Raw genomic sequence first — 17802 nt, 5'->3', positions numbered from 1 at the left:
ATCATAAAGGTGGAACAACTGAATTGACAGGAAAAAACTAGTAGTGATGTAATTTTTCTAAAGTTAACATGTTTTCGTGGCAGTTATATGGCTTTTCCAGTTTTAGTGGTAGCGGTATGGCATTTTATCACTATCATTTCAAAGTTAGCCATCTCTAGAAACTTTTCTTTAGATAAGGGCCTTTTCTGTAGTGGTGACTCTTTCGAATCGTCTCTAAAAATGGTTTCTAGAGGAGGCTTCAAAGTTAGCCATCTCTAGAAACTTTTCTTTAGATGCAGCTATCGGTGGTAGCCACATCTAAAACCGGTGACAACAACCGCCTCTGAAGAAATATTTATAGATATGACTAAGGTTAGAGCCGCCTCTGGATATTACTTGTAGAGTCATCTTTACAAATTGCAATGCGTATATGTCACAACCATCTTCGTCTTCGAGATTCTTACGATAACTCAAGGAAGAGGAAAGAGTAACTCAGGCTTCCTCCAAAAAAGCATGAATCTAAGGGAGAAGTGATGTGTACCCATATGCGTGATACCTCGAAACAAACATGAAAAAAACTCTCAAAGGGATAAAAAAAGCTTTTATGTATTACCGGAATCCAGCTTTTTGCCGAGTGGTCGAGGCTTTACCGAGTGATGTGGCCTTGGTACTCGGCAAAGAAGCAACCTTTGCCGAGTGCCTCCTAGTGTGTTCGGCAAAGTTACTGATAAAGCGGCCCGTTGGTGATCCCTTTGCCGAGTGCTAGTCAGGCGGACACTTTGCAAAGAGGGAGCCTTTGCCGAGTGCCACCTAATTGTCACACCTGAATTTAAGGGCAAATCCAGTCGCGAATCAAATGTGTGCTAGGATCAAGTCTCACACATATGATGACTCATGGTACAGAAATGAATGTCACATATTTACTATATAATAGGAGTTATATACAAAATAACTAGATAATTACATCATACGGAAATAACGATCCTCTGCAACCATAGTTGACTAGGAGACGATGGCTTAGACGTCTCACGAACTCATCGCGGCATCCTGCATGCTCCTTATCATGCGGTACCTATTCTTGACCTAGGGGATGTGAGTACAGCAAGAATGAGCTCACATACATTCATCGCTCAACAAGTTGTGGGGAATAATGTGCATGAGCTCACTTACGGTGAAGGCTCATGTGAAGTGTAAGGCTTACCAAAAAAGATGGTTAAAATTGAGCATTGCTTTTAAAATTAGTCAAAATTTTATTAGAAGTTACTAAGTATAAGTACATACCATCCCAATTAAATAAGAGATCACAATTATTAATAAACCCATAATGCAAAGCAAATGACAGATTAAATTTAATTCTATAAATTAATCATGTGTGTTCGAGCCGCTCATGACCGTGAGCATGGCTGATATACCGGTTTTACACTCTACAGAGGTTGCACATCTTTACACACAAGTCGTATTACCCATTTGCCATGGGTTCATGAATCCCATACATCTCTACCGAGAAAACGAGGTAGGGTAGCACTACGAGGCCTTTAAAAGTTCCACTAGCTTCAGAAAACCCGCTACGGTTTCTGAGAAGGGAGATATAGGAATCTCTCGTCCGAAAAGCCATCATAGCATGATCGACCCAAGAACCTCCCTATACCGCAGCTCCTCTACCGCCCTTGCCCATTTTGGGTAAGGTAGTCCTCCACTAGTTTTCCTAATTAGTCAGCAAAGGACGTTCCATACCACCCTTGTGGTAGCACTGTTTTTTCCAGGTGGTTCTCCATGTTTCAATTAACACAATAATCTTATCATGAACAATAATTAAATCAACAACAAAACTGGAACATGACCATAATTTAGTATAGCATTAATCTCAAAACCAGGTAGAGCAATAGCAAGTCTACCCAATAGTTCGTTTATTTGCAAGGTGTGAGATAAACAATACTAGGGAAACCTATTAGGTCCCATCAAATTAAGTTGAGCATGTCACAGTGATTAATAGAAACATTATTAGGTAAAGAAAAGTGATCAAGGGCACAACTTGCCTTAGACTTGCGATATCCAGGTACTTCACCAAATTGGTCTTTGGGTTTCTCGTGACCTCGCTGCTACTCGTAGAAATACATACAAATAGACAAGGAGTACATAAAAATAACATTACACCAAACATGAGAACAAACAATGTAAGAATATTCTATGCGTCACTACGAGACCGTAGGTTTGAGAACCACTAAATTCGGAGTTATGGTTGAAAAGATATGGTTTTCTAAAGTTTGTAGGTGATATATATTCTGTGTTGATTAATCTAAATCATGTGAGGAGAATATAACTGTTGGGAGCCTTCCTCTTCCGAAGGTCCTCAAAAACATAACTAACCATCTCCTTTTAGCATAACATGAATTGCTACAGGGAGTTTCGGTTTTGTCACACCCGGGTTTCGGGGCACCAAGACCCGGGCACGAACATAATCACCAGGTGTGCTGGGACCAAATCTCACACATATGATGAATCATGGCACAGGATCGAATGTCACATCTTTACTATATAATAGGAGTTCTATAAAAAATAAATAAATAATTACATCAAAAGGAGACAACGGTCCAACAACCCAAAGTTGACTAGGAGACGATGGCCTAGACCTCTCACGAACTCGTCAAAGCATCCTCCAAGCGCCTCAACCTGCGGTACCTGTTCTTGACCTGTGGGGGTGAGACAGCAAGAGTGAGCTCACATACGTTCATAGCTCAACAAGTTGTGGGGAATAATGTGCATGAACTCGCTAAAGGTGGGAGCTCACGTGAAGTGTAAGGCTTACCAAAGAGGATGGTTAGAGCTGAGCATTGCTTTTAAAGTTGGTCAAAATTTTATTAGCAATTACTAAGTATAAGTTAATACCAAACCAATTAAGTAGTAGAGCAAAAGTAACAACAACACCTGCGATGCAATGCATATGACAAATTGAGTTTAAGTTCCACAATTTAATCATGTGAGTGTCCGAGCTGCTCATGACCGTGAGCACGGCTAGTATACCAGTTTTACACTCTGCATAGGTTGCACATCTTTACCCACAAGTCATGTTACCCATCTGCCAAGAGACGGCCAATCCCATACACCTCTACCGAGGAGGCGAGGCAGGGTAACACTACGAGGCATTTACAAAGTTTCACTAGCTTCAGAAAACCCGCTACAGTTTATAGGAAGCTCCAGTGCAGGAATCCCTCGCCTGACCGTCATTGCAGCAAAATCAACCAAGGACCTCCCTACACTGACCACTCCCCTACTGCCCTTGCCCCTTTCGGGTAAGGTAGTCATCCACTAGCTTTCCTAGTTAATCAGCCAAGGGCGTCCCATTAAACCCTTGTGGTAGCACTGTTTTCCCGGGTGGTTCTCCATGTTCCCATTAACATAATGATCTTATCATGAACAGTAAATAATGAACAGAGATTAAAATATAATCATGAATAATATGTATCTTTATACCCAAAACCACATAAAGCAATAGCATGTACTACCCAAAAATTTAGTAGTAAAACCAGTGGTGCAACAAGGTATAAAGATAGTCAAATCTAGGGTAACCTATTGGGTCCCATCAAAATTAACCTATGCAGATCATTATGATTAATAACAACATGACTGGGTAAAAAGGAAGTGATCAAGAGTACAACTTGCCTGGGACTTGAGATTCCAGGTACCAGGATGATCTTCAGGTGACTCGTGACCTCACGCTAGTCGTAGCAATACAAACAAACATGGTATAAACAAAATTAACATCACACTAATCATAAGAATAAACCGCATAATAATAATCTGTGCGTTGTTACGAGATCGTAGAAACAAGAATCACTGAATTTGGTTCTACGGTTATTAAAGTTATGATTTTATAAAGATTTAAGTGTTGGACACAAAAGAAATTAAGTGCATAAATTATACCCATGTTTCATAATAAAATAAGGTTACCAGATGATAAACAATATTATTATGAATTTATAGCAACTAGAATAAATTTATTCGGAACTAATATGAGGGAGTACATTATTTCGTTTAAAGAAAACGAAAACGGTTAAAAAGTAATAGCTTGATGATTTGTGAGGTGAGTATGTATAATTTTCTAGCTGAAAGGCTGATACCACATGATAACATTGTATTTAATGAAATTTAAGTAAATATCAAATATTTTTCACATTTATGTCGACCTAAAACCAAGGTTATTAAAATGACGAAACATTGACGCTCATGGGTTGAGTTTGACTTTTAAACATTTTAAACAAAATTTAAGCATAGTTTTAAACATTATAGAGAAATTTCAATATATCATAATTTAAGACAATAACATAAAGTCATTTCCCCTCTAATCTGTTCTGCAATATGGAATGCATATGCAATCAGCTTGCTAGATTTGTCTAATACAATCAGAATTAATGGAATGCATATACAATTAGGATTACCACACAGATTGTTCAGGCCAAGACAAGAGCCAGCAGTCAACGTGTGCAGACTACAGAGGAGATCAGACGATGCCGGCATAGGAGCAGTGATCGACACCGGCAAAGGAGCAGTGGACCAAACTACCAGAGGAGCAGCATACGACATCGATGACCGGCGCGTAAAACGCACGCGAACAGCGTCAGGCGGTCGAACGGGAGTGTGGAGTGGGCGAGAGGCGGCCAGACCGAACTAGAGTGGGCAAGTGGCGTCAGGCGACCGGACTAAAGTGGAGCACGCCCGGGCACCAACGAACAGTGAGAGGCGACGACAACCTGAGTGGTGCCAGTCGAACTGGTGTGGGCAACAGGCAAGAGGCGACGACTGACCTAGGCCTCGTTTGGTTCCATTAGTCACAGAACTAACGTTTAGTTTAGGGACTAAATTTTAATCCCTACCATGTTTGGTTGTAGGGACTAAACAGATTCTAAATGCATTAAATACAACACACAAAGACCAGAATGTCCCTTTTTTGTTTGACACCAGTTTTCTAGCAAGGGTAATTGGAGTAAATGTTGTCCTTTAGTCATTTTTAGCACTCATGTGAGGGAATAGAGACGAAAGCCAATTAGTCCCTACTTTAGTCCTTCCGTTTGCCAAATTAGAGACTAAACGCGACTAAAAATCAGAGACTAAAGATTAGTCCCTCCAACCAATAAACGGGGCCCTAGAGTGCCCACAGCCATGCGCACGGGGAGGATCGTCTGACCTGACGGCTTGAGCGTGAGGGGCTGAGGTCAGTCACTCGGGCAGGGCTGAAGTGGACTGGGCCGAATTGCACAGCCACGTACAGGTGAGGACACGCCGACTAAAACGCTAGAAACCACAAGTTTTACTGCATAGAGTTTAAACGCCAAAAACGTGACGTTGATCGTAAAACGTTTTTAGCGTTTCAGCACCTAGATAGCGTTTTGTCGTTTAAACCACGTTCAAACATCGTTTTTATAACTACACCTAAAAGTTATCTAGTAGACTCTTTTCATGCATTGCTAAAACCTAGCAGTAGCTGGTCAATCAATCCAATGGAGTGATAAAAGAGAAATGAACATATACAATAACAAAGTGTTTAATTCCAAGCAAGTTGAGATAGACTAGAGTTAAAATCCAATAAAAAACATAAGAGGTCTCCATTGAACGTGTCCAAACCATCTAAACTACAGCCACCTCTTCCTCTCATCTCATTACTATCGTGCCTTAAGATCATACTGCATGTTCGTACCTCTAAAGATCTCCATTGAACGTGTCTAAACCATCTAAACAAATGTTATATCTTCGCTCAAGACTCGGTCTCCTATGGTATGGTCACAAATCCAACGCAACATATGTATTTCCGTATATTTATCTGTTGAACATGTTATTGTTTTGTAGGCCAATATTTTGTATCATACAACAAAACAGGTCAAATTGACATCCTAAAAACTTGCCATGTGCAGTTGCTTCGATCTTAAGTACATGCATACAGGTGATGAAGCAGCAGAAAGAAAAGAGGGTCAAGGTATACTAGTTTACGTTACATTAATTATTGCACACAGAACATGAATTCGCAGCAAACAAAACACAATTCACTTGTTTGGTGAAATAAAAAAACATTTCCCCATAAATAAGCTCTAAATAATAGGTCAGTCAACTATCATCTTTTAAATGAATCTTATTTTCTGAATATGTCTACATAAATGTAGTCATGTATAACTTGAGCATGCACAAAACAAAATGGAACACGCAAGAACGTGTGAGCAGCGCCACCACCGTCACCAATCCGGGTAAGAAATGCCCAGATCTGTTCACCGTCGTCTGTGCTTCGTTTAGCACCAGGTTAATTCACGTTTGGGCGTCGGTCGGGGTGAGCTGGGTCCGCGCCGGCGAACCTCCGCCGTGAAGGGCGCGCGCCGTCCTGCGCAGGGGAAGAAAGGGGCTCGCGTTGCGCTGGTATCACGGGACCGTTGATCTGTTAACGTACGCTCGTGATTAGACGGAGAGTAGTGCATGTGGCAGCCGCAGGATCTTAGATGGACGGTGCAGATTTAATCGCGCATATCCCCTGGTGTCGTACCGGTTCGTGAAGTGATTCGATCTAACTGTGGCCGTCGGATGGTGATCGTGCGGCCAGAATGCAACGATACCCCTTCGTCGTGGCGAATTAACAGAAGAGACCTTGTATTTAACTTAAAATAACCCGCGGTCCGTCCTGGTGGAAGTTGGAGTCTAAGGAATATTTATGGATTAGCCCTTGTCCATTCCTGTATTTAGCGCGCAGTCCAGACATTTAATAAAATCGAGGAATTAATTTGGAAAATGATTTTTAATACAAAAATAATTCTAGAAACTTGTATAATTCATATTAAATTCATTTTAACTCCAAATTAATCCATTCCAGTGGCATTAATTTTGTTTTAATGTTGTTATCACCTAGTAAATCTATTTTATCATGAAACATAGATTAAAATTATCCATGTAGTTTATTCCATTCCAAACACTAAAAACTTCGGAAATTTATAACTCCTTCGTTTTAATTCCGAATTGACTCATTTCAGTTGCGTTAGCTTTGTATAAATATTTACTATGCAGTAACAACATAAATTATACCATGTCGCATACTTTTATAGTTAGATATTTATTTATCCTATGTGTGCTAGATTAGCTCTTCTAAATCAAAACCAACCTGACCATAATTATAATTTGGTTAAAACATGATCTCTAGTTAAGTATAATTAAAATTAAAGTTGAGATTAATTATTTATAGAGTAATCTCTCATATGATGTATTCTAACCAATTTATAATATAGTTTAATATTTAAACCACAATAGATCTTCTATAAACCATAATTCTTTAACCATAACATTGATTTTAGCCATTCTCGAACCCACGATCTCGTAGCGACGCGTAGATTATTATTACGCAGTTTGTTCTTATGTTTGGTGTGATGATAATTCTATCTATGCCATGTTTGTTTGTATTGTCACGTTTAGCAGTGAGGTCACGAGTCATCTGAAGAGCAAGTTGGTACCTGGAATCTAAAGTCCCAGGCAAGTTGTGCCCTTGATCACTTCTTTTTACCCAATCATGTTCTTATTAATCATAATGATCTGCATAGGTTAATTTTAATGGGACCTAATAGGTTACCCCAGTTTGACTATCTTTATACCTTGTTTACCACTGGATTTTTTGGATAGTACCTGCTATTGCTATATGTGGTTTTGGGTATAGAGATACACATTATTCATGATTATACTTTTATTATCAGTTGTTATTTACTGTTCATGTTAAGATCATTATGTTAATTGAACATGGAGAACCCCCGGGAAAACAGTGCTACCACGAGGGTGGTATGGGACGCCTTGGCTAACTAATTAGGAAAGCTAGTGGAGGACTACCTTACCCGAAAGGGGCAAGGGCAGTAGGGGAGTGGTCAGTGTAGGGAGGCCCTTGGGTTGATTTTGTTGCGATTGCGGTTAGGCGAGGGGTCCCTGCATTGGAGCTTCTTAGAAACTGTAGCGGGTTTTCTGAAGCTAGTAGAACTTTGTAAAGGCCTCGTAGTGTTACCATGCCTCGCCTCCTTGGTAGAGGTGTATGGGAAGTCGTGATCCCTTGGCAGATGGGTAACATAACTTGTGGGTAAAGATGCGCAACCTCTGCAGAGTGTAAAACTGGTATACTAGCCATGCTCACGATCATGATCAACTCGAACACTCACATGATTAATTTATGGAACTAAATTCAATTTATCATATTGTCGGGGACCATAATTAGGGGTACCCTCAAGACGCCTAATTCTCAGCTGGCAACCCCCATCAGCATAAAGCTGCAGAGGCCTGATGGGTGCGATTAAGTCAGGGATCAGTCCATACGAGCGACTCGATCACGCCTCGCCCGAGCCTAGCCTCGGACAAGGGCAGCCGACCCCGAGGGATTTCCGTCTCGCCCGAGGCCCCCCTTTAACGGCGGACACATCTCCGGCTCGCCCGAGGCCTTGCCTTCGCTATGAAGCAACCCTGACTAAATCGCCGCGCCGACCGACCGAGTCGCAGGAGCATTTAACGCAAAGGTGGCCTGACACCTTTATCCTGACGCGCGCCCCCCGGCAGAGCCGAAGTGACCGCCGTCACTTCGCCGCTCCACTGACCGGTCTGACAGAAGGACAGCGCCGCCTGCGCCACTCCGACTGCAGTGCCACTTGACAGAGTGAGACTGACAGGCAGTCAGGCCCTGCCAAAGGCGCCATAGGAAACTCCGCTCCGCCCGACCCAGGGCTCGGACTCGGGCTAAGCCCTGGAAGACGGCGAACTCCGCTCCGCCCGACCCAGGGCTCGGACTCGGGCTAAGCCCCGGAAGACGGCGAACTCCGCTCCGCCCGAGCCCAGGGCTCGGACTCGGGCTAAGCCCCGGAAGACGGCGAACTCCGCTCCGCCCGACCCAGGGCTCGGACTCGGGCTAAGCCCCGGAAGACGGCGAACTCCGCTCCGCCCGACCCAGGGCTCGGACTCGGGCTAAGCCCCAGAAGACGGCGAACTCCGCTCCGCCCGACCCAGGGCTCGGACTCGGGCTAAGCCCCGGAAGACGGCGAACTCCGCTCCGCCCAACCCAGGGCTCGGACTCGGGCTAAGCCCCGGAAGACGGCAAACTCCGCTCCGCCCGACCCAGGGCTCGGACTCGGGCTCAGCCCCAGAAGACGACGAACTCCGCTTCGCCCGACCCCAGGGCTCGGACTCCGCCCTGGCCTCTGCCGAACGACCTCCGCCTCGCCCGACCCAGGAGCTCGGGCTCGGCCCCGGCCATGGAAGACAGACTCGACCTCGGCTTCGGAGGAGCCTCCACGTCGCCCGACCTAGGGCACAGGCCCGCCACGTCAACAGGAAGCGCCATCATCACCCTACCCCGAGCCGACTCGGGCCGCAGAGAACAAGACCGGTGTCCCATCTGGCTAGCTCCGCCAGATAGGCAATGATGGCGCCCCGCAAGCCCTGTGACGACGGCGGCTCTCAGCTCTCTTACGGAAGCAGGGGGACGTCAGCAAGGACTCAACCGCTCCGACAGCTGTCCCTCCGCCTGGCTCCGTTGCTCCTCCGACAGCCACGACATCACACCAGCAGGGTGCCAAGATCTCTCCGGCTGCCACATTGGCATGTACTTAGGGCGCTAGCTCTCCCCCGCTAGACACGTAGCACTCCGCTACACCCCCATTGTACACCTGGATCCTCTCCTTACGCCTATAAAAGGAAGGACCAGGGCCCTCTTAGAGAGGGTTGGCCGCGCGGGGACGAGGACGGGACAGGCGCTCTCTTGGGGCCGCTCGCTTCCCTCACCCGCGTGGACGCTTGTAACCCCCTACTGCAAGCGCACCCGACCTGGGCGCGGGACGAACACGAAGGCCGCGGGATTTCCACCTCTCTCACGCCCGTCTCTGGCCACCTCGCTTCCCCCCTTCGCGCTCGCCCACGCGCTCGACCCATCTGGGCTGGGGCACGCGACACACTCACTCGTCGGCTTAGGGACCCCCCGGTCTCGAAACGCCGACAGTTGGCGCGCCAGGTAGGGGCTGCTGCGTGTTGACGAACAGCTTCCCGTCAAGCTCCAGATGGGCAGTCTCCAGCAACCTCTCCGACCCGGGACGGTGCTCCGTTTCGGGAGTCTTGAGTTCATGTCCTTCGACGGCAGCTACGACATGATACTCCTCCCACCGCCGCGCGACAACGATAATGGCGGCCGACAACCCGCCCGCCGGCGGCGGAATCGACGACATCTTCCCCGCGTGGTGGAAGAACAACATTCGAGCTCGCCCCGTCCTCTCCCCCACCAACGGAGGAGGAGGCGAGGCAACCAAGGCCAAGCAGGAGGCCGCGCTTCGTCGGCTGTCGAGCGAATCGACGTCCCCAGCGCCCCAACGGGGGGCGCGTCAGGCGTCGACCTCGCGTTTGAGACGAAGGCGAGCGCCGTCCCCCCACGACACACCAATCCCGAGCAAGTGGACGACGCCAGCGCGCTCGCGGAGAGCTTGCAGGACGTTGCCCTCGTACCTGAGACGATAGTGCAATCAGTCCCCGATGTGACTATGTCGCTCCTCGTCGACCAAAAGGTACCGACTGATTCCCATCCTACGTCATTTTGACTCGGCCTCAACCCGCCTAGCGACCTTGCTTTGGCGGGCGCTCTCGTTGAGGCGAGTGCAACCCCTCTGGGGTTTCGTATGCGGTCGCCTTGGGACCGGATGACGGACGTCTCGACCTACGGGCCCTCTGGGTCCGAGGAAGATGACGATCCCAGCATCTGTTGGGATTTCTCTGGATTTGGCAACCCCAGCGCCATGCGGGACTTTATGACCGCATGTGACTACTGCCTCTCTGACTGTTCCGACGGTAGCCGCAGCCTTGACGACGAGGACCGCGGCCCGAGCCGCGAATGTTTCCACGTCGAGCTAGGGGATCCCTCCGAAGGCAACCATATCGGCATGCCGGAGGACGGTGATCTCCCTAGGCCGGTGCCTCGCGCTGACATCCCGCGGGAGCTAGCTGTGGTCCCCGTTCCGGTGGGGGGTCACGACCCACAGCTCGAGCAAGTCCGTAGGGCGCAGGCCAGGCTCGACGAGGGAGCACGAGCGCTTGAGCCGATCCGCCGGGACGTCGGGCAGGTATGGGCGGGCCAACCCCCGGCCGGAGAAATACGTCACCTGCCCCAGGGTTTCCAGCACCGCGTCGCCAACGACGTCAGGGTCAGGCCGCCACCCGCATCCAGTGGGGTCGGTCAGAACCTGGCAGCCGCAGTGATGCTCCTCCGCGCGATGCCGGAGCCATCAACCACCGAGGGTCGGCGAATCTAGGGAGAGCTCAAGAATCTCCTGGAAGGCGCTGCGGTCCGATGGGCCGAGAGCTCTGCCTCCCTGAGGCAGGGATACCCCTCGGAACCTCATGCCGCGACTTCCCGATTCATGCGTGAAGCCTCGGTCTACACCGGGCGCACGCGCAACACCGCGCCTGCGGCCCCGGGCCACCTCGGCAACGAGCACCATCATCGCGACCGTCGGGCCCACCTCGACGAGAGGGTGCGCCGAGGTTACCACCCCAGGCGTGGGGGACGCTATGACAGCGGGGAGGATCGGAGTCCCTCGCCCGAACCACCCGGTCCGCAGGCCTTCAGTCGGGCCATCCGACGGGCGCCGTTCCCGACCCGGTTCCGACCCCCGACTACTATCACAAAGTACTCGGGGGAAACGAGACCGGAACTGTGGCTCGCAGACTACCGCCTGGCCTGCCAACTGGGTGGAACGGACGACGACAACCTCATCATCCGCAACCTCCCCCTGTTCCTCTCCGACACTGCTCGCGCCTGGTTGGAGCACCTGCCTCTGGGGCAGATCTCCAACTGGGATGACTTGGTCCAAGCCTTCGCCGGCAATTTCCAGGGCACGTACGTGCCCCTGGAATTCCTGGGACCTCCGAAGCTGCCGGCAACAGCCGGGAGAGTCTCTCCGGGACTACATCCGGTGATTCTCGAAGCAGCGCACCGAGCTGCCCAACATCACCGACTCGGATGTCATCGGCGCGTTCCTTGCCGGCACCACCTGTCGTGACCTGGTGAGTAAGTTGGGTCGCAAGACCCCCACTAGGGCGAGCGAGCTGATGGACATCGCCACCAAGTTCGCCTCTGGCCAGGAGGCGGTCGAGGCTATCTTCCGAAAGGACAAGCAGCCCCAGGGCCGCCCATCGGAAGAGGCCCCCGAGGCGTCTACTCCGCGCGGCGCCAAGAAGAAAGGCAAGAAGAAGTCGCAAGCGAAACACGACGCCGTCGACGTGGACCTTGTCGCCGCCGCCGAGTACAAGAACCCTCGGAAGCCCCCCGGAGGTGCTAACCTCTTCGACAAGATGCTCAAGGAGCCGTGCCCCTATCATCAGGGGCCCGTCAAGCACACCCTCGAGGAGTGCGTCATGCTTCGGCGCCACTTCCACAGGGCCGGGCCGCCCGCAGAGGGTGGCAGGGCCCGCGACGACGACAAGAAGGAAGATCACCAAGCAGAAGAGTTCCCCGAGGTCCGCGACTGCTTCATGATCTACGGTGGGCATGTGGCGGATGCCTCGGCTCGGCATCGCAAGCAAGAGCGCCGGGAGGTCTGCTCGGTGAAGGTGGCGGCGCCAGTCTACCTAGACTGGTCCGACAAGCCCATCACCTTCGACCAAGCTGACCACCCCGACCACGTGCCGAGCCCGGGCAAATACCCGCTCGTCGTCGACCCCATCGTCGGCGACGTCAGGCTCACCAAGGTCCTGATGGACGGGGGCAGCTGCCTCAACATCATCTACGCCGAGACCCTCAGGCTCCTGCGCGTCGATCTGTCCTCCGTCCGAGCAGGCGCTGCGCCCTTCCACGGGATCATTCCCGGGAAGCGCATCCAGCCCCTCGGACGACTCGACCTTCCCGTCTGCTTTGGAACGCCCTCCAACTTCCGAAGGGAGACTTTGACGTTCGAGGTGGTCGGGTTCCGAGGAACCTACCACGCGGTACTGGGGAGGCCATGCTACGCGAAGTTCATGGTCGTCCCCAACTACACCTACCTGAAGCTCAAGATGTCGGCCCCCAACGGGGTCATCACCGTCGGCCCCACATACAAACACGCGTTCGAATGCGACGTGGAGTGCGTGGAGTACGCCGAGGCCCTCGCCGAGTCCGAGGCCCTCATCGCCGACCTGGAGAGCCTCTCCAAAGAGGTGCCAGACGTGAAGCGTCATGCCGGCAACTTTGAGCCAGCGGAGACGGTTAAGGCCGTCCCTCTCGACCCCAGTGGCGACACCTCCAAGCAGATCCGGATCGGTTCCGGGCTCGACCCCAAATAGGAAGCAGTGCTCGTCGACTTTCTCCGCGCAAACGCCGACGTCTTTGCGTGGAGTCCCTCGGACATGCCCGGCATACCGAGGGATGTCGCCGAGCACTCGCTGGATATTCAGGCCGGAGCCCGACCCGTCAGGCAGCCTCTGCGCCGATTCGACGAGGAGAAGCGCAGAGTGATAGGCGAGGAGATCCACAAGCTAATGGCAGCAGGGTTCATCAAAGAGGTATTCCATCCCGAATGGCTTGCCAACCCTGTGCTTGTGAGAAAGAAAGGGGGGAAATGGCGGATGTGTGTAGACTACACTGGTCTCAACAAAGCATGTCCGAAGGTTCCCTACCCTCTGCCTCGCATCGATCAAATCGTGGATTCCACTGCTGGGTGCGAAACCCTGTCCTTCCTCGATGCCTACTCAGGGTATCACCAAATCCGGATGAAAGAGTCCGACCAGCTCGCGACTTCTTTCATCACGCCCTTCGGCATGTACTGCTATGTCACCATGCCGTTCGGTTTGAGGAATGCGGGCGCGACGTACCAGCGGTGGATGAACCATGTGTTCGGCGAACACATCGGTCGCACAGTCGAGGCCTACATCGATGACATCGTAGTCAAGACGAGGAAGGCTTCCGACCTCCTCTCCGACCTTGAAGTGACATTCCGATGTCTCAAAGCGAAAGGCGTCAAGCTCAATCCCGAGAAGTGTGTCTTCGGGGTGCCCCGGGGCATGCTCTTGGGGTTCATCGTCTCCGAGCGAGGCATCGAAGCCAACCCGGAGAAGATCACAGCTATCACCAGCATGGGGCCCATCAAGGACTTAAAAGGCGTACAGAGGGTCATGGGATGTCTCGCGGCCCTGAGCCGCTTCGTCTCACGCCTCGGCGAAAGAGGTCTGCCTCTGTACCGCCTCTTGAGGAAGGCCGAGTGTTTCGCTTGGACCCCTGAGGCCGAGGAAGCTCTCGGGAACCTGAAGGCGCTCCTCACAAAGGCGCCTATCTTGGTGCCCCCAGCTGATGGAGAAGCCCTATTGGTCTACGTCGCCGCGACCACTCAGGTGGTTAGCGCCGCGATTGTGGTCGAGAGGCAAGAAGAGGGGCATGCATTGCCCGTTCAGAGGCCAGTTTACTTCGTCAGCGAGGTACTGTCCGAGACCATAATCCGCTACCCACAAGTTCAGAAGCTGCTGTATGCAGTGATCCTGACGAGGCGAAAGTTGCGACATTACTTCGAGTCTCATCCGGTAACTGTGGTGTCATCCTTCCCCCTGGGGGAGATCATCCAGTGCCGAGAGGCCTCGGGCAGGATCGCAAAGTGGGCGGTGGAAATCATGGGCGAGACAATCTCATTCGCCCCTCGGAAGGCCATCAAGTCCCAGGTATTGGCGGACTTCGTGGCCGAATGGGTCGACACCCAGCTGCCGACGGCTCCGATCCAACCGGAGCTCTGGACCATGTTTTTCGACGGGTCGCTGATGAAGATGGGAGCCGGCGCGGGCCTGCTCTTCATCTCGCCCCTCGGGAAACACCTACGCTACGTGCTACGCCTCTATTTCCCGGCGTCCAACAATGTGGCTGAGTACGAGGCTCTGGTCAACGGGTTGCGGATCGCCATCGAGCTAGGGGTCAGACGCCTCGACGCCCGCGGTGACTCGCAGCTCGTCATCGACCAAGTCATGAAGAACTCCCACTGCCGCGACCCGAAGATGGAGGCCTACTGCGATGAGGTTCGGTGCCTGGAAGACAAGTTCTACGGGCTCGAGCTTAACCACATCGCTCGGCGCTACAACGAGACTGCGGACGAGCTGGCAAAAATAGCCTCGGGGCGAACGACGATTCCCCCGGACGTCTTCTCCCAGGATCTGCATCAACCCTCCGTCAAGATCAACGACACGCCCGAGCCCGAGGCACCCTCGGCCCAGCCCAAGGCGTCCTCGGTTCAGCCCGAGGTACCCTCGGCCCCCGAGGGCGAGGCACTGCACGTCGAGGAGGAGCAGAGCGGGCCACGCCTGATCGAAATTGGCAGACCCCGTACCTGCAATATCTCCACCAAGGAGAGCTACCCCTCGACCAAGCCGAGGCTCGGCGGGTAGCGCGACGCGCCAAGTCGTTCGTCTTGCTGGGCGATGAGAAGGAGCTCTACCACCGCAGCCCCTCGGGCATCCTCCAGCGATGCATCTCCATCGCCGAAGGTCAGGAACTCCTGCAAGAAATACACTCGGGGGCTTGCGGCCATCATGCAGCGCCTCGAGCCCTTGTCGGGAATGCTTTCCGGCAAGGCTTCTACTGGCCAACGGTGGTGGCTGACGCCACTAGAATTGTCCGCACCTGCGAAGGGTGCCAATTCTATGCGAAGCAGACCCACCTGCACGCTTAGGCTCTGCAGACGATACCCATCACCTGGCCCTTTGCTGTGTGGGGTCTGGACCTCGTCGGTCCCTTGCAGAAGGCGCCCGGGGGCTACACGCACCTGCTGGTCGCCATCGACAAATTCTCCAAGTGGATCGAGGTCCGACCCCTAAACAGCATCAGGTCCGAGCAGGCGGTGGCGTTCTTCACCAACATCATCCATCGCTTCGGGGTCCCAAACTCCATCATCACCGACAACGGCACCCAGTTCACCGGCAGAAATTTCTTGGATTTTTGCGAGGATCACCACATCCGGGTGGACTGGGCCGCCGTGGCTCATCCCATGTCGAATGGGCAAGTAGAGCGTGCCAACGGCATGATTCTACAAGGGCTCAAGCCCCGGATTTACAACGACCTCAACAAGTTCGGCAAGCGATGGATGAAGGAACTCGCCTCGGTGGTCTGGAGCCTGAGGACAACGCCGAGCCGAGCCACGGGTTTCACGCCGTTCTTCCTGGTCTATGGGGCCGAGGCCGTCTTGCCCACTGACCTGGAATACGGCTCCCCAAGGACGAGGGCCTACAACGATCTAAGCAACCGAGTTAGCCGAGAAGACTCGCTGGACCAGCTGGAAGAAGCTCGGGACAAGGCCTTACTACACTCGGCGCGGTACCAGCAATCCCTGCGACGCTACCACGCCCGAGGGGTCCGGCCCCGAGACCTCCAGGTGGGCGACCTGGTGCTTCGGCTGCGACAAGACGCCCGAGGGAGGCAGAAGCTCACGCCCCCCTGGGAAGGGCCATTCGTCATTGCCAAAGTTCTAAAGCCCGGAACGTACAAGCTGGCCAACAGTCAAGGCGAGGTCTACGGCAACGCTTGGAACATCCAACAGCCACGTCGCTTCTACCCTTAAGATGTTTTCAAGTTATTCATATACCTCGCACCCACGCAAAGTTTAGTCATCAAGGAAGGGTCGGCCTCGCCTCGGCAAAGCCCGACCCTCCCTCGGGGGCTAAAAGGGGGGAAACCCCCTCTGCGTTAAAATTTTCCTCGAAAAAAGATCTCTTCTGCCAGAATGTCTTTCGTGCTTTCTGACTACTTCGAAAAGCGGATCCTGAAAACGACGGAGTACACGTAAGCAGCCAAGGCTGACCGAGCCGAGGGACTCCTACGCCTCCGGGATACGGATACCTCACTCATCACCTTCTGCGATAAGTAACTCGCGTTCGGATAAAGTGATTCCGCGGACCGAACAAGTCTTTACGTTCGGAAGCTCTTCTGCCGAAGCGGTCCTTCGAGCCTTCTCGACTGAGTCGGTGACAGGGCCTCATGGACGGGTGAAAGTACGCGTAAGCGGCAAGGCCGACCGAGCCGAGGGACTCCCACGCCTCCGGGATACGGATACCTCACTCATCACCTTCCGCGAGAAGCAACTCTCGCTCGCACAAACATCCCTGTTACCGACAAAAAAGTCCAGATACTCGAAATAAGAGGAAAAGAGAAGCAGCTTTACAACGCAGCGAGGGTGTGTGTTCTGGCCTCAGCGGCCGCAGAAGGCACACGCTACAAGACAATCTGATCCTGCAGGCTCGGGTCTTCACGCTGGAAGGGGGCTGTAGCACCCTCGGCATCGACGACACCTTCAGCGAGGTCCGACCCAACCTCGGACGGCGACGCGGTCCAGGGACTTCTCCGGGAATCCGGCCCGAGCAGGCGGCTCGGCCGGTTACCCCAGGGGCCTCGGCCAACCATCTTCCAAGGGCGCCAGCCCGGTCCGAGGCCTCGGCTGGTCAACTCCGACGTCGGTCCCGCTAACGGACAACCCGGCTAGGCTCCGGCCAACCAGGTTTTCATTTTCGAGCCAACTCTGCCTCTGTTCGTGCTGATATCGCTACCCCTGGCCTCGGCTCGTCGAAGAGCGGCCAAGGGGTCTCTTTAACTAAGCTAGAGGAGCCTCAGATAACAAGGCCGATCGAGCCGAGGGATTCCTACGCCTCCGGGATACGGATACCTCACTCGTCACCTTGACACGGGGCGACTCATGCTTGGTGAAGCGGTTCAGATAATCGACAGGCGAGTCTTAGTGCTCAAAAATGAGGAAAAAACACGGCTCCGTGCCAAAATTACATACATGTTCAGGCCTCGACAGCCATAATGAACAAAAACACTGGCATTCAAAGTGCCATTACAAACAG

The sequence above is a fragment of the Zea mays genome, chromosome 5 (assembly GCF_902167145.1).
Source record: "Zea mays cultivar B73 chromosome 5, Zm-B73-REFERENCE-NAM-5.0, whole genome shotgun sequence".
Lineage (NCBI taxonomy): Eukaryota > Viridiplantae > Streptophyta > Magnoliopsida > Poales > Poaceae > Zea > Zea mays.
The sequence above is the reverse complement of the archived record's forward strand: the minus strand, read 5'-3'. Positions refer to the sequence as shown.